The following is a 23,620-nucleotide window of genomic DNA, read 5'->3' as shown; positions in this document are numbered from 1 at the left end:
ATGAAGGATGTTTTAGCATATTTTTATGCCTCTGAATTCCCACTAAAATATAAAAGGAATCATCAGATATGTTGGCTTTTCACCTCTTTTCTTTGAGTTGTTCAGTATACTTTCATACTTTGTTAAAGTATTAAAGAAATAATCATATCAAGTCAGCACAGCTCAAAGACAGGTATAATTATATGACTTAGCATTAAATAATTACATACCACTAACCCAATTGTTGGATGTTAGCCCCCTAATTGATCTGGACCATTTTGGAGATACCAGGAAAATTTGTCAATTTAAAAGGAAAATCCTTTGAGTTCAAGTAGTAAAGGTTATCACCCAGAAGTTTCAGACATATGACATCATATTACATCAATAATCACAAGAAATAGAGTGCTTGTATGGATTATTTTCAGCAATAAATGCAAAACTACTGAAACGTAGGGAATATAGTCAATAACGCTGTAGTAATTATGTATGGTAGCAGATGGGTACTAGACTTTTCAGGGGACTACTTCATAAGTTTTATAAATATCTAACTACTATGTTGTACACCTAAAACTTTTGTATGTAAAATATTGTATGTCAACTGTGATTGAAAAACAAAAAAGACATCAGCAGAACTATAAAACAATGCTGTATTATCACTAAATTTTGTTTTGAAAATTTTAGTTATCATAAAATGTGTGATGTATGTTAACATGTAATGAGGTTGTCATATTTAATGATCTAATTAATTTGTTTTATATTTCTTAAAAGACTGAGTTTAAATGGAAAAATAATAAACTGCAGATATTTAAACTATATATTGATCAGTTCTTAAATGTTTTTAATTATAGTTGATATTAAATATTTTATGTTACTTTTTGGAGTTTTATGATTTTGAGACTTATACTTAAATCCTTCATCTATTTTGAGTTTAATTTTGTATATGATGTAAGAAGTTAGTTTAGTTTCATTTTTTAATATGTCTGTGTAATTTTCTTAAGATCATTTATTGAATAGACTGTCTTTACACCATCGTATGCTCATGCTGAGGGTGTCAAGAGAGGCATAGGAACCAGGATCTTCATACTGAAGACATATAATTTGTGGGGAAGGGTGAGCACTACTATGACATTAGAGAATGGAAGTTACATATTTATTGGTGGATAACAGTGGTGCTGACCACAGATATTTTTCCTGTGGAGGACATGACCACCTAAACATAGGCACATGTAGAAGTCAGTTCCCAGGGTTCTTATCTTCTACATCAGACATCTGGTCATCTGTTGTGAAAAAGTATGTTACCAGAGGCAGTTAGTCCATTTGGGGGGCTACTTTGGTGTTAAGAACAATGGGCCCCCCTCCCATGCTTCCTCCTCTTTCCATATTTTCTAACTCTACCTAACAGCTTACACTACTCTCCACAGTGTTTGCACAAATTTGCATTCCCACCATAGGACACAAGGGTTCCCTTTTCTCCATATCTTTGCCAACACCTGTTGTTTGTTGATTTACTGATGAAAGTCATTCTGACAGGTGTGAGGTGATATCTCACTGTAGTTTTAATTTGCATTTCGATGATGATTAGTGACATTGAACATCTGTTCATATGTCTATTAGCCATCTGATGTTCTCTTTGGAGAAGTGTCTATTCAGATCCTTTGCCAATTTTTAATTAGATTATTGTTTTGCTGTTGACTTGTATAAATTCTTTATGAATTTTGGATATTAACTTATTATCAGATATATCATTGGCAAATATGTTCTCCCATTCAGTGGGTTTTGATAATTTTGATAATGGTTTCATTTGCTGTGCAAAAGCTTTTTAGTTTGATTCAGTCACACTTGTTTATTTTTATGTTTTTTTCCCCTTGCCCAAGGAGATATATAAGTAAAATATTTTTTTATATATGAGAAATGTTTAAAATTGTATTGCCTTTATTTTTTCCTTGTATTTTTATGGTTTTGTGCCTGACATTTAAGTGCATTATGAGTTTATTCTTGTGCATGGTGTAAGAAGGTAATCTAGTTTTATTTTTTCCACATATTTGTTTAATTTTCCCAACACCATTTGTTGACTAGACTACCTTTACCCCATTGTATATTCTTGCCATTTTTGTCAAAATTTAATTGACCATAAGGGCATGGGTTTATTTCAAGGTTCTCTAGTCTCTTACATTGATCTATATGTTTGTTTTTATGGCAGTACCATGCTATTTTGATTATTATTAGTTTCTAGTATATAGTTTGATGTCAGTTAGTGTAATTTCTCCATGTTCTTCTTTCTCAACATTTCTGTGGTTCTTCAGAATATTTTGTGGTACCATGTACATTTTTGGAGCATTTGTTTTTCTATGAATGATGTCTTTGTTATGTTAATAAGAATTGCATTGAATCTACAGATTGCTTTGGGTAGTATGGGCATTTTAATATGTTAATTTTTTCTACCCATGAACATCGTATATGCTTCCACTTATTTGTATCTTCTTAAATTTTATCTCCAGTGTCTTATAATTTTCCAAGTACCAGGTTTTCTATCCTTGTTTAAATTTATTTCTAGGTATTCTTTATTGATGCAGTTGTAAATGAGATTATTTCCTTAGTTTCCGTTTCTTATAGTTTATTATTGGTGTACAAAATTCAACATATTTCTGGATATTAATTTTATATTCTGCTACTTTATATTCTGATTCATTTACCAGTTCTTATAGTTTTATGGTGGAATAATTAGTGTTCTCTGTATAAAGTATCATATAATCTGCAAATAATCACTGTTTTACTTCTTCCTTCCCAGTTTGAATTATTTTTATTTTTGCTTTTCTGATTGCTTTATCTAAGACTTCTAGTACTATGCTGAATAGTTGAAGTCATGAAATGCATAGGCAGGCAGCTGCTTAGGCCATTTACTGCTGGGTAGAGTGATGACTCTTCTCTTGCATCAGTGGTGCTATGGTTTGCATCTTCCACCCCCCACCACCCTGCCCTAAAGTGGTGAGACTGGGCATCCTTGTCTTAAACTTGATCTTAGTGGAAATGCTTTTAGTTTTTGCCCATTGAGTTTAACAATAGATGTAGGTCTCTCGTATATGGCCTTTATTATGTTGAGGTATGATCCCTCTACTCCTACTTTGTTGAGTGTTTTTATCATAAATGCTGTACCTTACCAAAAGCTTTTCCTGCATCTATTGAAACGATCATGTAATAATTTTTGTCTTTCCTTTTGTTTATGTGACATATTACATTTGTTGATTTGAGAATATTGTACCACCCTTGCATCTGTGGGATGAATCCCACTTGATCATGGTATATGATCTTTTTAATGTATTGCTGGATGTGGTTTGCTGATACTTTGTTGAGGATTTTAGCATTTATGTTTATCAGTGATATTGGCCTGTAGTTGTCTTTCTTTGTTGTGTCTTTATCTGGTTTGGGGATTAGGATGATGCTGGCTTCATAAAAAGAGTTTGTGAGTCTTTCTTCTTCTTGGATTTCTTGGAATAGTCTGAGAATGATAGGGGTTAGTTCTTCCTTAAATGTTTTGTAAAATTCTCCTGTGAAACCATCTGGTCCAGGGCTTTTGTAGGCCAGGAGTTTTTTGATTACTGCTTTGATTTCACCAGCTGTTATCTGTCTCTTCAGGCTTTTTGCTTCTTATTCAATTGTAGGAGATATTTCTCTAGAAATTTGTCCATTTCACCCAGGTTTTCAAATTCCTTTGCATATAGTTCTTCCTAGTAATTTCTTACGATCTCTGCATTTCTGTGGTATCAGTTGTAATCTCTCCTCTTTTATTTCTGATAGTGTTTATTTTGGTCTTCTCTCCTTTTGTCTTCATGAGTCTTCTTAAAGGCTTGTTGATTTTGTTTGTCTTTTCAAAGAAGAAACTTCTGGATTTATTGATACTTTAGATTGTTTTTTTAGTCTTTATGTCATTTAATTCTGATCTGATCTTGTTTTTTTCCTTCCTTCTACTTACTCTGGCCTTTGTTTGTTGTTGTTCAGTTCTTGTAGGTGTAGGGTTAGGCTGTTTGTTTGAATTCTTTCTATCTTTTTTGGGTAGTCCTGTATTGCTATGAACTTCTCTCTCAGGACTACCTTTGCTGTGACCCATAAATTTTGGACTGTTGTGTGTTCATTTTAATTTGTTTCCAGAGACTTTTTGATTTATTCCTTGATCTCATTATTTACCTATTCAATGTTTAATAGCATGCTATTTAATCTCCATGAATTTGAGTGTTTTGAGTTTTTTCCTTGAGATTGGTTTCTAGTTTCAAGCCCTTGTGGTCCAAGAAATTCTTGATGTGATTTCATTTTTCTTGAATTTGTTAAGGCTTGTTTTGTGTCCTATCATGTGGTCTGTCTTTGAAAATGTTCCATATGCATTTGAAAAGAATGTGTATTTTGCTTCTTTGGGATGAAAAGCTATATATATATATATCAATTAAGTCCATTTGATCTAGAGTATTGTTGAATGGCATATTATCCTTGTTGATATATTTTTTTGAAGACCTATACATTTTTTTCAGTGGGGTGTTAAAATCCCCTAGAGTAAGTGTGTTACTGCTCTCTATATCTTTCTTGAAGTCTTCCAAGATTTTCTTCATATATTTTGGTGCTCCTATGTTGAATGCATATATTTTTTACAATGTTTATGTCTTCCTGATGGATTCTTCCCTTGAGTATTATGAAGTATCCTTCAGTGTCTCCTTTTATGGCTTTTGTTTGAAGTCTATTTTGTCTAAGTATTGCTACCCTAGCTTTTATTTTCCTGTTCATTTACTTAGAATATTTTTTCCAACCCTTCACTTTTAGTCTGTGTAGGTCTTTTGTTCTGAGGTGGGTCTCTTAGAGACAGTATATATGCAGGTCATGTTTTATCCATTCAGTTACCCTATATCTTTTGATTGGAGCATTTCCTCCATTAATATTTAAAGTTATTACTGATAGGTACTTATTCATTTTACCCATTTTGCACCTGTGTTCCTCTCTCTCTCGGTCTTTATATTCCTCTTCTTATAGCAGTCCCTTTAGCATATCTTAAGTTGCTGGCTTGGTGCAGGTATATTCTTTCACCCTTCATTTGTCGGAGAATCTCCTTATTTGTCTTCCATTTTAATTGAGAGCCTATCTGGGTAGAGTAGTCTTGGTTGCAGGCTTTTGCTTTTCATTACTTGTAATATTTCTCGCAATTCTCTTCTGGTTTGTAGTGTTTCTGTTGAGAAATCTGTGGATAGCCTTATCGGAGCTCCCTTGTATGCTTTTTCTTGCTCCCCCCTTGCTGCTTTTAAGATTCTCTCTTTGTCATTAAAATTTGGCATTTTAATTCTATGTGTCTTGAAGTAGGCATCTTTGGGTTCATCTTGATTGAGACCCTCTGTGCCTCCTGAACTTGTGTGGTTTATCCCTTGTCCAGGTTCAGAAAGTTTTCTGTCATTATTTTTTCAAACAGGATTTCCGTCCCTAGCTCCTTTTCTTTACCTTCTGGTATCACTTTGATTTGAATATTGTTGTGTTTCATTTTTGTCTTGTAGTTCCCTTAAGCTATCTTGATATTTTTTGTCTTCTTTCATGCAACTGCTTTACCTGGGTATTTCTACTTTGTGTTCTATCTCACTAATGTGGTCGTTTGCTTCATCTAGCCTGCTTGTAAGTCCTTCTAGTGTGTTTTTTTATTTCAGAAATTGTATTCTTTATTTCTTTTGTGCTCTTATTTATAGTTTCCATTTCCTTTTTCATACTATTGTAGTTCTCACTCAGTTCCTTGTAGTTGTTTGTGAGTTCCTTGAGCACCCTTATAACCATTCTTCTGAATTCTATATCTGATAGTTTGCTTACCTCCATTTCATTTAGCTGTTTAAGTGGGGAGTCTTTCATTCTTTTTGATTGCAGGTTCTTTCTTTGTCTTCCCATTTTAGGTGACTCTACTTGTTTGTTTCTGCAATTCCCAGTACTATGCTTTGCTAGATTTCTTCATAGGGTGAACTTCTATGGTAGGAGTTCTGTGGGACTCAGTGTTGTGGTATCTTTGATCTCCTTGTCTGGGTGCTCTAGGGTTACCATTTCTTCTCTTTGTGTGGGCTCTCTTGTTATACTTGGATTTTACCTATTGTTGGCTCCTTTGATGATTGGTTCTTTCCTCCAGTGGGTTTATGGGTATTCACATCTCCCAACGTCGTATCTTGTATGTGATCAGGGGAAGGGCAAAGGTGGAATGGATTTTGACAGCAGGAGAGTATTCTATGGGACTTAAAGTATAAATGAATACAGAACAGATAGGAGATCCTTTGGAGAAATACAACAATAACTGTGATATTTCACCCAACTAGCCACTTTTTATAAAAGGTAAAAAAGAGATAAGATTCTTATTACAGGGGAAAAAGAATATGAGCTGACTCCAGAAAAAAGAACGCTTAAGCAAGGTTAGATGGTGAGGAATAGTGAGAGTAAGTGATAGAAACTTGGCGTAATGTGTGAGAGAATGACATTAACCACGACAGTAATAAAGCTCAGAATGTTAGTGAAATGGACCAAGATCAGAGGTGGGTGCTGTGTGGGATTTGGAACTATAATATCACAAGAAATATATGATTTGAATAAAAAGAATAAAAATTAAAAGACCAAGAGTGGTGTATTATTAGAATATGAGTGAAGTGAAAGAAGAAAGATTAAAATGCAATATTTAAGGGAGAACAAAAAAACTAGTCAAACAACAAAATAAACCCAACAAATAAAACAAAAAAAAGACTAAACAGAAAAAAGAGAAATAAATAAAAAATTAAAAAACTAAAAATAGCAGAAACAGATAATAAAAATAAAAAATAAAATGCAAGTTCTACAGGATAGCAAAGATAAATTTGTCTCAGTTGCTGGTGTTAGCCTTCTGATCTCTCTCTAAATCTGTCTTTGGTCCTTTTGATACAGGTTGCAGCCAGGGGGCCCCCAAATAAGGATCTGTAATGGTGTCCAGAACTCAGGGTGTCCAGGAAATATTAAAGTCTAGGATGTCCTCACCCCCACAAGTCTGAACTGGGGGACGGGACACATAGAGAAAGGCCATTGAGAGTTGTTTTGCACAGCAACAGTGTTGCAGATAACTTCTGGCATGGTCATTTAACATATCTATAACCTTTAACTGGTTTCATGGATATGTTAAATAGCTGTGGCCATGCTTTGAGCTAGGGAGATGGGAATGTCTTCAACCCAGGATGTAACTGGGAGGCAACTCCCTCTGGTTACAGCACCTGCATGAGAGAGAAAAGAAGGAAGGTTGAGGCTCACAGGACTTTGGAGTAGTTGGGGACCACACAGCTTTGGCAAGAGTCAGCTTTGGGGTGCTCCCTTTTGCCACATGTCTTAGGAAGCAGGAGAGACCTTGCTGGGAAGAAAAGGGGTTAAAGGATTCTTGGTGGTGGCAATGAGAAGGTGCCACATGGTTTTGGAATGACAGGAGATCATGGTGGCAACACAGCTGGTGGTGCCAGGAACCGAGGGGCTGCCTGAGCCATGGACTTCTACTTCTTTTCCTGGGATACAGTACCCCAGACTGGGCAGAGGGAGAAGGAAGGACTGTGTGTGTTGGTGGGTATTCTAAAGGACTTTAGTATTTTAATGAAGACATTAAGTCATTATTTTAAGTCAATATAACTTTTTGAATAAATAATTCCTTTCCTTTCCAGCAATCTCCAGCATTGAGAGATGTCTTTCCCTAGAGGTGAGCAAGGCAAACCAAGTACAGGGATGGGACCCCCGGAGCAGAAGGGGGGTCCATTTGGTAATAGTATATTGTTCACCCTCCCCCAGGTCTGTTCTGTAACAATATGAAGGACTAATATTAATTTTTCACTAAAAATTTGGTAGAATTCATCAATGGAACCATCTGTTCCTAGGTTTTTCTTGGTGTCTAGTAACAATATCAGCCAAATGTTATTTTTTTACTCTCTGTAGTGGAAGTGGCCCCTGAAAAGAGAGTTTACAATATGTTTGTTTTACCAAGAAATAGTGTATAAAACAACAACTTAGAAATATTAGGAATTGTCAGTTCCATTTTTAGTTTTCTGAGGAAATTCCACACTGTTTTCCACAGTGGCTGCACCAGTCTACATTCCCACCAACAGTGCACTAGGGTTCCCTCTTCTCCGCATCCTCTCCAACACTTGTTTGTTGATTTGATTATGTTGGCCATTCTGATTGGTATGAGGTGGTATCTCATTGTGGTTTTCATTTGCATCTCTCTGATGGCTAGTGACATTGAGCATCTTTTCATATGTCTCTGGTCCCTCTGTGTGTCCACCTTGGAGAAGTGCCTGTTCAAGTCTTTTGCCCACTTTTTAATTGGGTTTTTTGTCTTCCTGGAGTGGAGTCGTGTGAGTTCTTTATATATTTTGGAGATCAAACTGTTGTCTGAGGTATCATTGGAAAATATGTTTTCTATATGGTTGGTTCTCTTTTCATTTTAATGCTGTTTTCTTTAGCCATGCAGGAGCTTTTTAATTTGATGAGGTCCTATTTGTTTATTCTTTCTTTTATGTCCCTTGCTTTAGGGACATATCCATGACCCAGCAATTCTACTGCTGGGATTATACCCTAGAGTGCTGAAACACCAATCCAAAAGAAGTTATGCACCCCAATGTTCATAGCCACACAATTTACAATAGCCAAGTGCTGGAAGCAACTTAAGTGCCCATCAGTAAATGAGTGGATAAAAAAACTATGGTACATTCACACAATGGAATTCTACACAGCAGAAAGAAAGAAGGAGCTCCTACCCTTTGAGACAACATGGATGGAACTGGAGAACATTATGCTAAATGAAATAAGCCAGACAGTGAGGGACAAATACCATTATGATCTCACCTTTAACTGGAACATAACCAAGAAAAGAAAAAAAAGAAACAAAATATAACCAGAGACATTGAAATTAAGAACAATCTAACAATAGCCAGAGGGGAGGGGGGAGGGGACAGTGGGGAGAAGGGTTTTCAGGAACTACTATAAAGGACACATGGACAAAACCAAGTGGGAGGGTGGAAGCAAGGGAGGGAGGTAGGTTTGGATGGGGTGGGGAGGGGGGTGGGGAGAAAATGCAGACAACTATAACTGAACAACAATAAATTAAAAAAAGAAATACTAGGAATTACTTTTATATCTGTAATCACAACTTCGACATAAGTGGTACTCCAAATGAAACTAGAAATGTTCATTGCCTCAGAGTAAAATAATTGTTGCATGAAAATCTAGATTGTATAATAATTGAGGTGAGTAGGATTGCTTTGGTTTTGAAATGAGTCAAACTCTTTGAATTATATTGCTAATTCAGCAACAGTCATAAACTTACTAAATATTAATATGAAAGGGTTGATGCAATTGCAGAAAAAACTAAAACTTTTGGAAATAATTATAAGAAAATTAGGTTCCTAGTCCTTGGTACATAACATTTGCTCTTCTATCTACACCCCTGTAGGAAGCAACATCTCAGGAAAGGCCTGACATTTCACTCAGATGTTAAGAATGAGTATATAACACAGCTTGTCTCCACCAGGTTGCAGGCCTTACTCATGCTCTGGGATTGCTGCCCCTTACTGGCTCTAGACCCCATCACAACATCCTTGTGTGCCCAGGCCTCATCATCCTTCTGACAGACAGCTAGGATCACTTGGCTCTGAAGGAAATCCTCTTCCCTCTTCAGCAGGAATTAGCTGCAGAAGAGATCCTACACCCCTTTCCGTTAGAGAATTCAAAGCCAAGAATCCTTGAGGAGAGAATGATATAGTAGACAGTTAGACATGAACACAGTAGGAACAATAGGCCAAGTACAGAAAGTCCCCAGGGTGGAAAGCCCCAGGTGCCTAGCAACGGCAAAACTGTGCTTGGACCTTGCTCCTCGGGTGACCTTTCCTACCCTAGTATATCACTGGTCATGTGGTTTAGAACCCTATGACCTTTCATATAGCTAGTCATGGGGCTTGGGCTATCCCCAGAACCTTTCCTTATCTGGCAGGTCCCTAATCATGTGGTTGATCCCCTTAGAGAAGGACCAAGAGGGCTGGAGAATAGCCTCATACAACTCCTATATGCGTCCTTGTGTGACTACTCATTTATGCATTAAGCCCGAGAGATAACATCTAGGCCTCAGTTGTGTTTCAGCTCTAGGTCCAGAGAAGTGGAAAGGCCAGGCAGGGAGATACTATGGCTGACATCAGGACCAGCTGTGATGACTAATGACCCTCTTCTCTGGTGCAAACCAACCTGTAGAGACCAGGATGCTAAAAAGGCACACCTGGAAAGCTGATGAGTATTCTATTGAGCGTCTCCCCTGAGAGCTCTCCCTAAAATCTCCATCTTTAAAACTCTTAAGAGGATGGACACAGCTCACTCTCTCCCTCGTTCTCTCCCTCGTTCTCTCTCTCTCTCTCTCTCTCTCTCTCTCTCTCTCTCTCTCTCTCGCATGCCCACTCCTTTCCCCACCACCTTCTTTCCTTAGGCACACTCTCTCTGGAGCGCACTGGAGCCTTTTTTCCTCTTTCTCCTGGGTGTGTTTCCTTTGCCTTTCTTTCTCCTAAGCTGCAAGGGCTCTTTTGTCTCTGTAACTTATTTCCTGAGTCCACAGAGGCCAGCTGGTTCACTTGTTCCTCAGCTCACTTCTGTGACTTTCTAAATAAATGTTCACTTGCATTTGAGTCTTGGCTCTGAATGTTTTCTTAGCTGAACCTCAAGGAATAATCTGGTGCTGTTCACTGTTAACACTTGCACACTTATTCCTCAGGTGTGTCTCTCCTAGCAGGCTGACCAGCTTTCCCACAGGGCTCCTGGACATCTACTCCATGAAAATATCTCCATCTCACCACAGTATCCCTCTCACCATCTTTTGAAAGGGAAGCAGAATGTCCTGGCTGAGAATTAAAGTTTGGCTATTTGTTGAGCTTCTTAAAAGGGTGTTTAAATCTGCAAAACTTTGATTTTGGAGGTTAGAAGGGGGTGTGTCACTCATCACTTGTCACAATAATGCTATATATTAAACAGAAAACCCAGTGGCTTCAAATAGACTATATTTAATAGACTGTATTTAATTCACAAGTCTGTGGTTTAGCTGGTTGGTTCTTTTGGTCTTCTCAATCTCACTCCTCTGAAAAAGCAGGTCATCTGCACAGCACTGCTGAAAAAAAGTAATTAGTTTTTTTTTTTTCTGTAGCACTTTCTAAAACTTATCATTGAAGGCATTTTCCTGGCAATATGGAGTTATTTTAATAGCTGGATATTCTCTAGTGATTACTTAGCTATTTATAGTGGCTTTTGGTTCCCAAGTGGCTTTTGGGTGCTTTTCTTCACTCCTGCATATCAAGACTTTAGTAAAAGTTTTATTTGCTTTCCTTTATTTCTGCATGACATTTTATTTGGTACTATCTTAGTTAAAAATTGGTCCTTTCATAAATAACATAAATAATACCTTTGGAGTTTATATCAAAGTCAATCAAATAAAATTTTAGGCAAAATCTTCACCATCAAAAATTATGAAATTTATGTTATGTAATTGTACAGCACACATAATATCTTAGCAGTTTATTATAGTACTGAAGGAGAAGATTCTTATCTAACAAAATATAGAAAGATTACTTGGAGGTTAATAGACTGATTGAAAGTAAAGAAGGGAGATATCTAATTCTATCTATGAATGATGTGGCTCTATTCATCAACTTTTCCCTTCTATCACTGGTAAGCTACAATAAGAATCCAACATAGCTGTGCTGTAAAGATAAGGGATACTCTCAACAACTCTGGGTATCACTTATTTATGGTTTTATATCTCTATCCATGGCTGGTTCATATTTCTACACGATTTTAGCTCTTAGCTTTTTACATATAGTTGTTTGTCAATCACCTACACCAAAGCAGTAAACCAAAAATGTATCTATGTCTAGACCAAGAATCCCTGATAGTAAATCTCATAGATAGTGTTGAAGCCATAAACCATCCAAGGTGGTCAGTCATTAGTCACATGACTGAGAGAGAACCTTCTAGATAGAGTTCAGGGAAAAATTAAAAATATGTCGTAAATATTCTTAATTTCTTAGAATTAGAATTTAAAAGTTTATTAAAAACTCATAAAAGTTTATTAAACAGTATAAACTTTACCAAAATGTTGATATTTATAGAATAGTATGGGTCTTACTTGCACAAATATTTGGTTACACTTGGATATGTATGTGCACATATCCAGAAATGAATAGTTTAATTTATATTTAAAATGTAAATTTATTTGTGAATGGTGTAATAATTAGAGATGTGCAGCTAGAATACATTAACAAGTAAAACAAATCACATGAGGAATTTCATTTGTTACCAATAAATTTTAACTGTTAAAAGGTACATGAAAAATATCATTTTAAAAATTAAAAGAATAAAGATGGATTTTTCCTTCAAAAGATAATATAAATAACCATTTATTCAAACTGTTCAATGTTCTCTCATAAAAGGTTAGCAAGCTGATTAGTTGTTTCTAGAGGAAGTCATGTTAATTTTAAACATTTTACACATTTGCAGCACTTGTACTAAGAGAAATATAATCTACAATTAATTTAATCAATCACCAAATATGCTTCTGTGTACAGTTTTCTGGACACTGGGTAACATATATGTTTGATACAACATATTTTATTTATACCACGATTCTTTTACTGGAGAAATATTAATGGAATCTAAATTACTGAATAAGGACTTTGAGGTAAAATGATCATGTGAATATTTAGAATAATGTGCTTTAATTTTCTGGAAAACATTAATAAGATTGTGCTCTGGCTAAATGAGTAAATACATCCAAATTTACATGCCAGTACCATTGTTTGATTTGCAAACAATGTGTGCTCATTGCATTCAAAATAAATTATGTTGTTACATAATTAAGTCCTAAATAAAAACAAGCCTTCTATAATTACCTCATTGTACTTTCTTTTATGTATGCATGTATATTGATAATTATTAACCAACATAAAGTTTGCACTGTATGCTAAATATTTTCCAAGATGATTGATATTTGTTAACTTATTTAAATCTTACAATATCCCTGATGCAGGTCCTAATATTATACTAAATTTTACCAGTTGGAAAACTGAGGTATATATAATGAGACAATCTGAATTCAGAATACATGCTTTTGACCATTACTATCATAAATCATATTAAATTAGCACCTATAGATATTCCACTAATTATATTTTCTTTAAACATTATCTGCAATTTGAAAAATTAAAATATAATAAGTTTATACAATCTCATATAAATTAGTAGATAAAGTAGTGTGGAAATGAATCAAGAATTGAATTCCAAAATTGAGGCAATTAACCTGCTAATTAAGAAAATAAACACTGCTATTTTGTGATGAAAAGGTGATCTTAAATGGTTGCGAATATAATGGAGTATATAAAGCTAAGTCTTGATGCTACCTTTTGCCATATGCAAAAATCAATCCTAGATTAATTATATATGAATATGAAGGATGGAACAATGAAATCTTTAGACATACAGGAAAAATATTTTTATGATATTAAAGTAGGCAACAGTTCTTAAAGGAGGAACGAAAAGTACTAGTCACAAAAAAATTGCTGAATTGCCTTGATTTACAAATGGTACCTGCACATCCTCAATGGCATCATTAACTGAGTAAAAAATAGCCCACAGGGACATAGAAGATAATCATAAAATATACATGTGACAATACACTCATATCCAGAATATATAAAGAACACTAACAAATCAATAATAAAGCAAAACAATTTGACACAAAATGAGCAAAAAGTCTTGAACAGACACTTCAAATAAAAGAATGTCCAAATGTTCAATAAACACATGAAATGTTTTTTATCTTCATTTACCATCTGAAAAATGCACATTAAAACCACATTGCAAAGTCACAAAACATTTAGCATTTACAGCAATGTTAAAAGGAAGATGACAATTCAAGTGGTGTAAATGATGTGGAACAAATGAATCATTGATATATTGCTAGTGAAACTGTAAATTAATGCTACCATATCAAAAAACTGTTTGCCAGTGTCTATTATTCCCAAACACATGTATACTTTGTAGCTATACAATTCCTAAGCTAAAATAGGAACACTGGAAGCTAAAATAGAAACATGTATTCACCAAAAGACATGCCGAAGAATGTGAGAGCATAACTTTTAATAGAAGCCTCAAAATATTTTTAAAAAACCCACACATCAAGTCTTCAACAATGAAATGAATAAAGAGTAAGCTATAAATAAAAATAAAATATGGTATATCAACAAGAATGAAAAAGTACAATTACATGCAACTTCAATAAAACTCTCAACTATAATGTTGAGAAATGAAAGCCAAAAACAAAGTGTAAATTTTGTGTTAATCTATTTATACAAGGTAATCTACTTGTATAAAGCCAATACAAGGGCCTGATTAATTCCTGGCATGGAAGTCTGGATAGTGGTTGTGTTTGGTGATAACAGTGACTTGGAAGAGGCCCTTGGAGTGTTCTTTTTTTCTTTCTTTAAGTATATTTTATTGATTATGCTATTACAGTTTTCCCAATTGTTTCATCCCTTTTATCCTCCTCTGCTCTGCAACCCCCACACTCGCCAGCATTCCCCACCCCTTAGTTGATGTCCATGGGTTCTACATATGATTTCCTTGGCTTCTCCATTTCATATACTATTCTTAACCTCCACCTATTTTGTGCCTAATAATTATGATTCTTATACCTGTACCTTTCATGCGATCCCCATTTTTGTGATTCTGTTTCTGTTCTAGTTGTTTGCTTAATTTTTGTTTTTGTGTTTTAGGTTCAGTTGTTGGTAGTTGTAGGTTTGTTGTTATTTTACTGTTCACAGTTTTTTATCTTCTTTTTTTTCTAAGTCCCTTTAACATTTCATATAATAAGGGCTCGGTAATGATGAAGTCCTTTAACTTGACATTATCTGGGAAGCACTTTAACTGCCCTTCCATTCTAAATGAAAGCTTTGCTGGATAGAGTAATCTTGGATGTAGATCCTTGCCTTTCATGACTCTGAATACTTCTTTCAGCCCCTTCTATAGGATTTCTTTTGAGAAATCAGCTGATAGGCTTATGGGAACTCCTTTGTAGATAACTCTTTCATTTTCTATTGCTGCTTTTTAAAATTTATTTTTATTTTTTAGAGATTTTATTTATTTATTTTTAGAGAGAGGGGAAAGGAGGGAGAAGGAGAGGGAGAGAAACATCAATGTGTGGTTGCTTCCCACACTCCCCCTGCTGGGGACCTGGCCCATAACCCAACATAATACGTAGCATCCATATCAAATTGCTTTATAGACCAGGCAGGGTGTCCCTGGACAAAATCCAGGTGGGAGCTGACCTTGGCCTGTATGACCCAGGAAACACGAGAGTCTCAGCACTCAGCTGACTGGCCTGGGTAAATCCCTTCCATTGACTTGCCAACAGCAATCTAGGCTCAACTAAAGAGGAGACTGTACTCAGCTCACATGAAGGGTGTACCTCGATTACCCAGCTTGGGTGACAGGGGAGGCTGTGCCACTGGATTCTACAAGACACTTATCATATTGTAGTTTTAATTAGCATTTAGCAAATGGCTATTGTGGTTGAACATCATTTCATGTGCTTACCTTACATTCATATACCCTATTCAATGAAATAGTTCTTCATGTCTTTTGCCCAATTTATAACTAGATTTTTAAAAGTTGTTTAGTGTTGATAAAATTTTACATATTCTAGATTTTAGTCCTTTGTCAGAAAGGTAGTTTACAAATATTATTTTCCAGCCTGTAGTTTGGCTTTTATTCTCTTAAAAGTCTTCTACAGAAACAAATTTTTTAAGTTATTTGTTTATTTTTAGAAAGAGGGGAAGGGAGGGAGAAAGAAAGGGAGAGAAACATTGATGTAAGAGAGAAACATCAATCAGTTGCCTCTTCTATGTGCCCTGACTGACTGGGGACCAAACCTACAACACAGGCATGTGCCCCAACCCAGAAGGGAACAAGTAAACTTTTGCTTTGTGAGATGATGCCCAACCAACTGAACCACACTGAGCAGGGCAAACAAATTTTTAAAAATTGGAACAAAGTCCAATATAGCATTTGTGTGTGTGTGTGTGTGCGTGTGTTTTCTAAGAACATTGATTATCTTGTTTAGAGAACTTGCCTAGATTATTCTGTTTAGGGAATTTCCTGTAGCCATTCTTTTAGGATTTGTCTATTGGTGGCAAGTTCTATTAGTTTCGATCTTCTGAAAACCCTTGACTTCTAATTTATTACTGAAGAATATTTTCGCTGGAACCAAATTCTACATTTATAGTACATTTCTTTTCATACATGAAAAATGTTGTATTACTTCCTTCTGATTTCAGGGGCTTTTGAAGAAACATCTTGCAATTTTATTGTTTTTACTTAAAATAAGGTGTTTTTTCTATGACTGCATTCAAATTTTTTTCCTTTGTCTTTGTTTTTGGAAATTTGAATATGATATGTCTTGGTGTTTAATCTGTTAAGTGTTCACTCAGTGTCTTAGATCTGTAGGTTTATGTATCTTGGCAAATTTTTGAAGTTCTCACCCATTAATTATTTCTTCTAGTACTTCTTCAGATCTGCTCTTTTTCTCCTTTCCTTGCAATAGTCTGATATGAATGTCAGAAGCTGCATTATGATCTAATTTTTCTTTGAATTTCTATTCACTTTTTCTTCAGTCTATTTTCTCTGTTGTTTAGACTGTGTTAATTTTTATTGTTCTATCTTCCAGTTCAAGTTTTCTTATTCTTCCCCCACAATCTTGCTGCTGTATAAATATATTGAGGCTTTTACTTTAGCAATTGTGATTTTAGTTCATAAATTTGTATTTTGTTCTACTGTTTTTTTGCTGAGACTTTTCATTTGTAATTGCTCATTGAAACATTTTAATGATGGCTGCTTGAAAGTCTATGGTAATTCTAACATCTCTTTCATCTTGGTATTGGTAGTTAGATACTATCTTTTCTTATTCAAGATTAAATCCTCCTGGTTCCTGATATTGTAGCAAGGAGGAATGTGGCTGGATTTCTGGACAGAGGGGCATGGGGACCCCTGGAGCAGTGAGAGAGTCTGCAACAGCCCCCATCGATGGGGGAGGGGTTGGGAAGCACTGAGGACTGTGCATGAGTAGTTGCCTTGGCAACTGGGCAGTGTGGCATAATAGAGAGAACTACCTTTCTCCATACTTCTGCCATTTAAAGAATTTTGGGCTGGACTATATAAAACAGAGTTTAGAAATGCCATTCTTTTTGTTCTCCCCTATTTCCTGGAGGCTGGGCATTCGAGTTCCTGAGGCAGCAGGCTCTGGAGAACATGTGGTCCTGGAACACCCCCAGCACCCTACCCTGAGCACTTCATGGGCTTGCCTACCTAGGAGCACAGCAGATGCTGGGCTATTAAGGCAGAAGGGGAAGAAGCCTGGGCTGGCAGGCCCTGGAAGCCATGTTGCCAGGCAACAAGCCCTGTGTCCATCTCCCACATGGGAAGCCAAGGAGGCGCTGGAAAATGGAACTGCACTGCACAGACTTGCCCAGCCAGGCACACAGATGCACTGGAGGGAAATGGCTGGAAGAAGAGGGTAGCAGGCCATGAGCAGGACACTGGACACACAGACTCTGAAAGATACCCGAAGCCTCAGTGACTAGAAACCAGTTAAACCATCTGTTTCTTAAAGGATAGTACTTTCAGGTGGGAGAGAAGTTCCTGGTACAGGTTTGGACTGAGCAAGTGAAGGGTGGTAGGGTGATTTTATTTGGGTATTTTAGAGAAAATGGGCTTTGAGGCAGATACGTGCCATTATTTCAAACTCTATAGCCTTTGAATAAATGATTCATTTCCCTTTCCATCAAACTCTGTCTCCAGAGTTTTTGTCTGTTGGCAGTGAGTGGTAGGACCCCACTGGTTGTTTAGTTACAGTATGAGTTATTTTCCACTGAAACCTGCATATTTTTAAAAAATTATGTTTATTGACTTTAGAGAGAGGAAGGAAGAGAGAGACAGAAACGTCAATGTGAGAGAGAAACATCGATTGGTTGCCTCCCATGCATTTCTCAGCTGGGAATTGAACCCACAACCTACGTATGTGCCCTGACCAGGAATTGAACCCCCAACATTTTGTTGTATGTGATGGCACTCCAACCAACTTGGCCATGACCAGGGTGAAATCTGGAAATTTTTGGCATTGGTTTATAAGGCTCTGGAACTAAACCTTTTGTTTTAGTTGTTTACCTCTAATATTGCTCCAACAGAGAAATAGAGGTGTCCCTCATTATTGCCAGGTGAAAATAGAAGTCCAAGTTTCCACTGATTGGGGGACATTGACATGAGTGGGGGACATCCTTGCCATTGTTGGGCAAAAGTGGGAGTCCCAGCAGCTCTCCCTGATACTTCCCTGCCTGAAGGGGAATAGGAGTCCTTAATTACTGCTCCCCACATCCTGGCCTTCACTGAAACCCAAAAACAGTTGGTCTCATTACTGCTGGATAATGGCGAAAATTCTGAGGATCCTCTGATACCATCAAACACAGAAGCTAAGGGGAACTTCATTACTACTATGCAGTGGTGGAAGTCCAGTCTTCACACCCAGTCTTCAAGACATCATTGGTATGTGGGAAGGGGAAACCTCAGTAATGTCTGATTGATATCTCTGATTCTTTGTCCCATTTTTCCCCAATATCACTTTGCTATTGTTGCTATAATAAATTACCATACATTTAGTGGCTTAATCCAGCACACATTTATTTTCTTACAGTGCTGAAAGTCCGCAGTCTAAAATCAACATGTTCACAAGGCTGTGTTTCTTTTTCAGGCTTTAGAGAATTGTTTCCTTGATTTTCTCTTATTAGAGACCACCTACATTCTTTGGCTCATTGCCCTTGCCTTATATTACTCCAATCTCTTGTTTTCAGTGTCACATTTTCTACCAGTGATTCTATCCCTTGTACCTTCTTATTCTAAAGACTTTTGTGATTATATTGAGCCTACAGGGATAATATAATAACTTCCTCATTTCAAATCCTTACGTTCATCATTTCTGCAAAATTCCTTTTAACATGTAGGTAACATAATCACAGGTCGCTGTAATCGAGACATAAATATTTGGGGGGTCCATTATTCATCTTACTTCACCCTATATAAACCAAAGTCAACTCAGTTTCTATATCTAAAATATCCAGATTTTATTTTTCAATCTCTACTTTTATACCTTGATGCAGGCTTCTATTTATTATCTTGACTACCTCTATAGGCTTTATGCTGTAGCAACAACAATAAATTAGGACTTTAGAAGGCATTTTGAAAGAGATGGAAGTAGGACTAAATGTAAAAATATTAAAGTCCCTTACTGAGCATATGAGTGTGTAAAGAGCATTTCATTCAGGGTAATTTGATATAAACTGGCTCACATTAATTGAATTTCTACCATGTACAATGCCTTGGCATGAATCTTTACTTGGGTTAGTATAGAAAGAGGTGAAAAATATGAGATGCTAGATATGTTAAAATATGTGAGAAGAAACTTGAATAGCAGATATGCTGTAATGTTGGACTATGGTGAGTGTTGGAGAAATAGGTAGACATGGAATAGCAACCATTAAATGGAACTAAGAATGGTCATTCTATGGAAAAGGAGTTTAATTAAATTTAACTAACCTTGATTGAGCGTGTACTGTGTTTCAGACTGTCAGCTAGGAAAAGACTAAATATAGGAAGAGTTGTACATAGCGCCTACCTAAATCATCTTAAATTTAATGAATGCAATGAAGCATTTAAAACTTTTGCACACAAATTATTGTATCTAGTAGTTTGTAAAGATTTTATTTTCTTCTGCCAGCAAACACAGATAAAAGGGAGAATGTATAAGATTAACAAGAGCAATTAATTCATTATAAAAGTCATAGTAAACAACAGTTACAATAACAATAATAAACTGCCACTAAAACAACTTGGGAGATAGTATACAAAAAGTAAGAATTTAGAGAAATTAAAGATCATTTAGGTATTTTTTATAACATCCTTAATTTCAGAAAAGTATTTTTTGTTTCACAAAGAAGAATGATATGTGGAAACACTTTTTCAGGAAAAGTGCATCTGTTTTTCATTAATACTACACTGCTATCAGTTGGCACTCTTCTTGAACTTTTCCAGCAAAATATAGCTATATTATGTTTCAGTGTCAAAACATGAATACCAATATCACAAAAATTTAAAAGATCAAAGTTTAAATCAATTTCCTAGCTAATATAACACAAATTGTTGAAACATATTTGGCATTCAGCTAATGTTCTAGAGATTTGAGATAAAATTGTTTGTTTTCCAAAATAGAGGAAATTTGTTTTCGTGTATGGATTTTATTAAATTGCTATAACCTTTTAAGCTTTTACAAGTGTCATTAATCCATAACTGCTTAAAATCTGGAGACTTAAGTGGTCTTAGTTGATGCAGTAACACATAAAGAAAATTGTATCAAATATTTAGGTATTAAAAATCTTCTTGCAAAATACACTTTAAAAGCTTAAATGTGTGTGGCTCTTCATTGGATTTAGGAGTGAGTCATTTTCACATGCTGGGACTTGTAGCAGAGTGAGTTGTTACTGAAAATGAACACTCATGGGGAACTGTAGAAATTTATGTTCCCTCAGCAGGGCATATGCCCTACAGTCACACAAAAAATGGTTTTCCTTAGCAGGAAAAATATATTAACATGTTTTTATTCCAAAGTAAAAACTAATTTCATGTTTCAGTAGAGAAAAGGATTATAAAAACTCAATTAATTAGACTTGGAGAACCATACAGGCTCACTGTAGACTATAACCAGTATTGCAAATTTTACATATTTTAGAGTTAATTGATATTTAGAAAATTTTAGTATTGCCTATCTTTTAAATTAATATTTTAATAAATCAATTAGAGTGTTCTATTAGAACAGAATATTGTTCTTGTCACACCATCAAGAAAGACATGGTTTGACTCTTAATGATTATGTTTAAAAGAATAGACTCTTTGGCTAAAAAATACCCCCCAAAAACTGAATGTTAAAATTTAGAAAATAAAATTGTCAAGGGCTGTATTGACAATATAGTGCATGATTCAATGAGTTACATGTGGAACCATTTAGGAAATAAGACTTTGGTCAAAAAGTAATGAAGATATAAAGCTATAAATATGGTTTCCTATTTAAAAATTGCTCTAGGTGTAGGAGCTCCTTTGATCTAGAAGCTGCAACTCTCCCCCCAAAGCAGCCCTGGTAACAATTCCACAAACATAACTCTAGTGCCCCCAAAAAACCTGCCTAGTCACAAGTTACCTCTCAAGAAAGCCCAAAGGTAGAATGACGCCACTGTATATTTATGGGGTTCTTCAACAGATGAAATTCAGTCACCAGGGGTCATTCGTGTAAGTTACATTGCCTTGTATAAATATGAAAGAAAGGGAGGAAATAAATAATGGTTGAATTCTCATGAATAAGGGGAAATTTTGATAAACTTTATCCATCATCTTATTCTACTTATAATTATTGTACTAAATTTCAGTACATTAATTGATTTTGTAATGTAAAACCAAACATGAGATCCTAACATATATCCTACTTTGTAAGAATATATTGTCCTTACTTAATGATAGTTTTGATTTATATAGTTTTTGTTTGCTTATTTTGTCATTCTGTTACAAAAATAGTCTGTATTTTAAAATATTTGATTAATTTCTTTCAGTTTCTATTTGCTTTTATTGTGGCAAGCACATTTAACATGACATCTACCCTTTTAAAAATTCTGAAGTGCACCATCATGTACTGTTAACTATAGGAACTATGTTTTATAGCAGATCTCTAAAAATCATTCATCTCGTATAACTGAAACTTTATATCTGGTGAACAAAATTGTCTGATTTTCTCTCTTTTCTGCCTCTGGCAACCACCATTCTACTGTCTGATTCCGTAAGTCTGACTAAATTAGATATTTCATATAAGTGAAAACACAGAGTATATGTATTTTTGTGACCAGCTTATTTCATTTAACATGACATCCTCCGTGTTTATCCATGTGGCTGAATGCCACAGAATTTCTTTTTTTTAAAGGTTATGTTGAACACTATAGCTATTTATGTACAAACTATATTTCCTTTATCCATTCATTTGTTGATGTACATTTAGTTTATTCAAATCTTAATCATTGTGAATAATGTTGCAAAAAACATAGGAGTACAAATATATCTTCAAGATCCTTATTTCAATTTTTTTGGATATGTATCAAAAAGTGGAATTACTGGATCATATATTTGAAAAGGGAGTCAAGAATACAAAAAGGGAAAGAACTATTTCTTCAACAAGTGATGTAAGATACCTTGAAAGGAGAGATAAAATGGAACTGTATAAAAATGTTCATTTAAAACTATAAAAGACAGAGATTCTCAGTGTGTATTAAAAACACATGAACTATATGTTAAGTACAAGAAATTCACATTTAAAATACTGAGAGAAGTTAAAAATAAAAAGGTGGAAAAATATCTGTAATGTTAACACTAGTTAAAGAAAAGCTGGTGTAGCTATACTAATTTCAGACAAGGCAGACTTCAGAGCAAGGAGAATTATCAGGGGAAAAGTGGGACCTTACATAATTAGTAAGGGATGAATTTCCAAGAAAACAAATACATTCTTTAAATATCTATGCACCAAACAATGGAATGTCAAAATATGTGAACAAAAAACTGATAGAGCTGAAAGGAAAAATAGACAAATCTAGCACTATATTTGGAGATTTCAACATACCATATTAGTAACTGAAAGATGAAACATGCAGAAAAGCAATAAAGATATATTAACTTGGACAGCCCTATCAATCAAGTTACTCTAATTGACATTTATGAAATACATTCAACTGTTGAAGAATACACATTGCTCCAAGCTTACATGGAACATTTATCAGATAAACCACATTCTGGGGCATAAAACACACCATTAAAAGCTTAATGGAATTGAATCAACACACAACCTCTTCAAATTCTCCCTCCCCCCAAAATGAGAGAGTATTTCCAAACTCATTCTATGAGGCCAGAATTTCCTTGATAACAAAGTTAGAAAAAGACATCACAATGAAACCAGAGACTGATATCCTTGAGGAATATTGGTACAAAATGCTCAACAAAATACTAACCAACAGAAAGCACTCTAAAAGTATTATATATTCCATGACCATGTGGAATTTATTACTGAAATGCAAGTGGATGACATAGAAATCAATCAATACATTACACTAACAATAAAGAAAAAAATGAGAATATAAAACATATAAAGTATCTTCTCAGGCAATAATGGAATTATACTAGAAAACCCTAACAGAGAGATCCCTTGAAATTTTCCAAATATTTGGGAATTAAACAGATTACTTTTAACTAACATAAGAATCAACAAAGAATTCTGAGAAATTCTAAAATATTTTGATATAATAGAAAATAAAAATATGATTTCTCAAATATGTACAAAGCAGAGGAAATAGTACTGAAAGGGAAGTTTCTGGAACTGAAGGTGTATTTTAGAAAGCAAAAAGATCTGGAATCAATATCTCTGCTATTACTTTAGAAACTAGAGAAAGAAAAGATATTTAAGCCTAATTAAAGCACCAAA

The 23,620-nt window shown here is 35.1% G+C and overlaps 1 protein-coding gene across 1 annotated transcript in view; it reads right to left on the bottom strand.

The window, feature by feature from the left end:
• LOC112320783 (probable oxidoreductase PXDNL) overlaps window positions 1-23,620 on the bottom strand; it is a 58,809-nt gene that overhangs the window by 28,552 nt on the left and 6,637 nt on the right.

This window comes from Desmodus rotundus, chromosome 8 (genome assembly GCF_022682495.2).
Source record: "Desmodus rotundus isolate HL8 chromosome 8, HLdesRot8A.1, whole genome shotgun sequence".
Taxonomy (NCBI): domain Eukaryota; kingdom Metazoa; phylum Chordata; class Mammalia; order Chiroptera; family Phyllostomidae; genus Desmodus; species Desmodus rotundus.
This window is presented reverse-complemented; position numbering and strand designations above follow the sequence as displayed.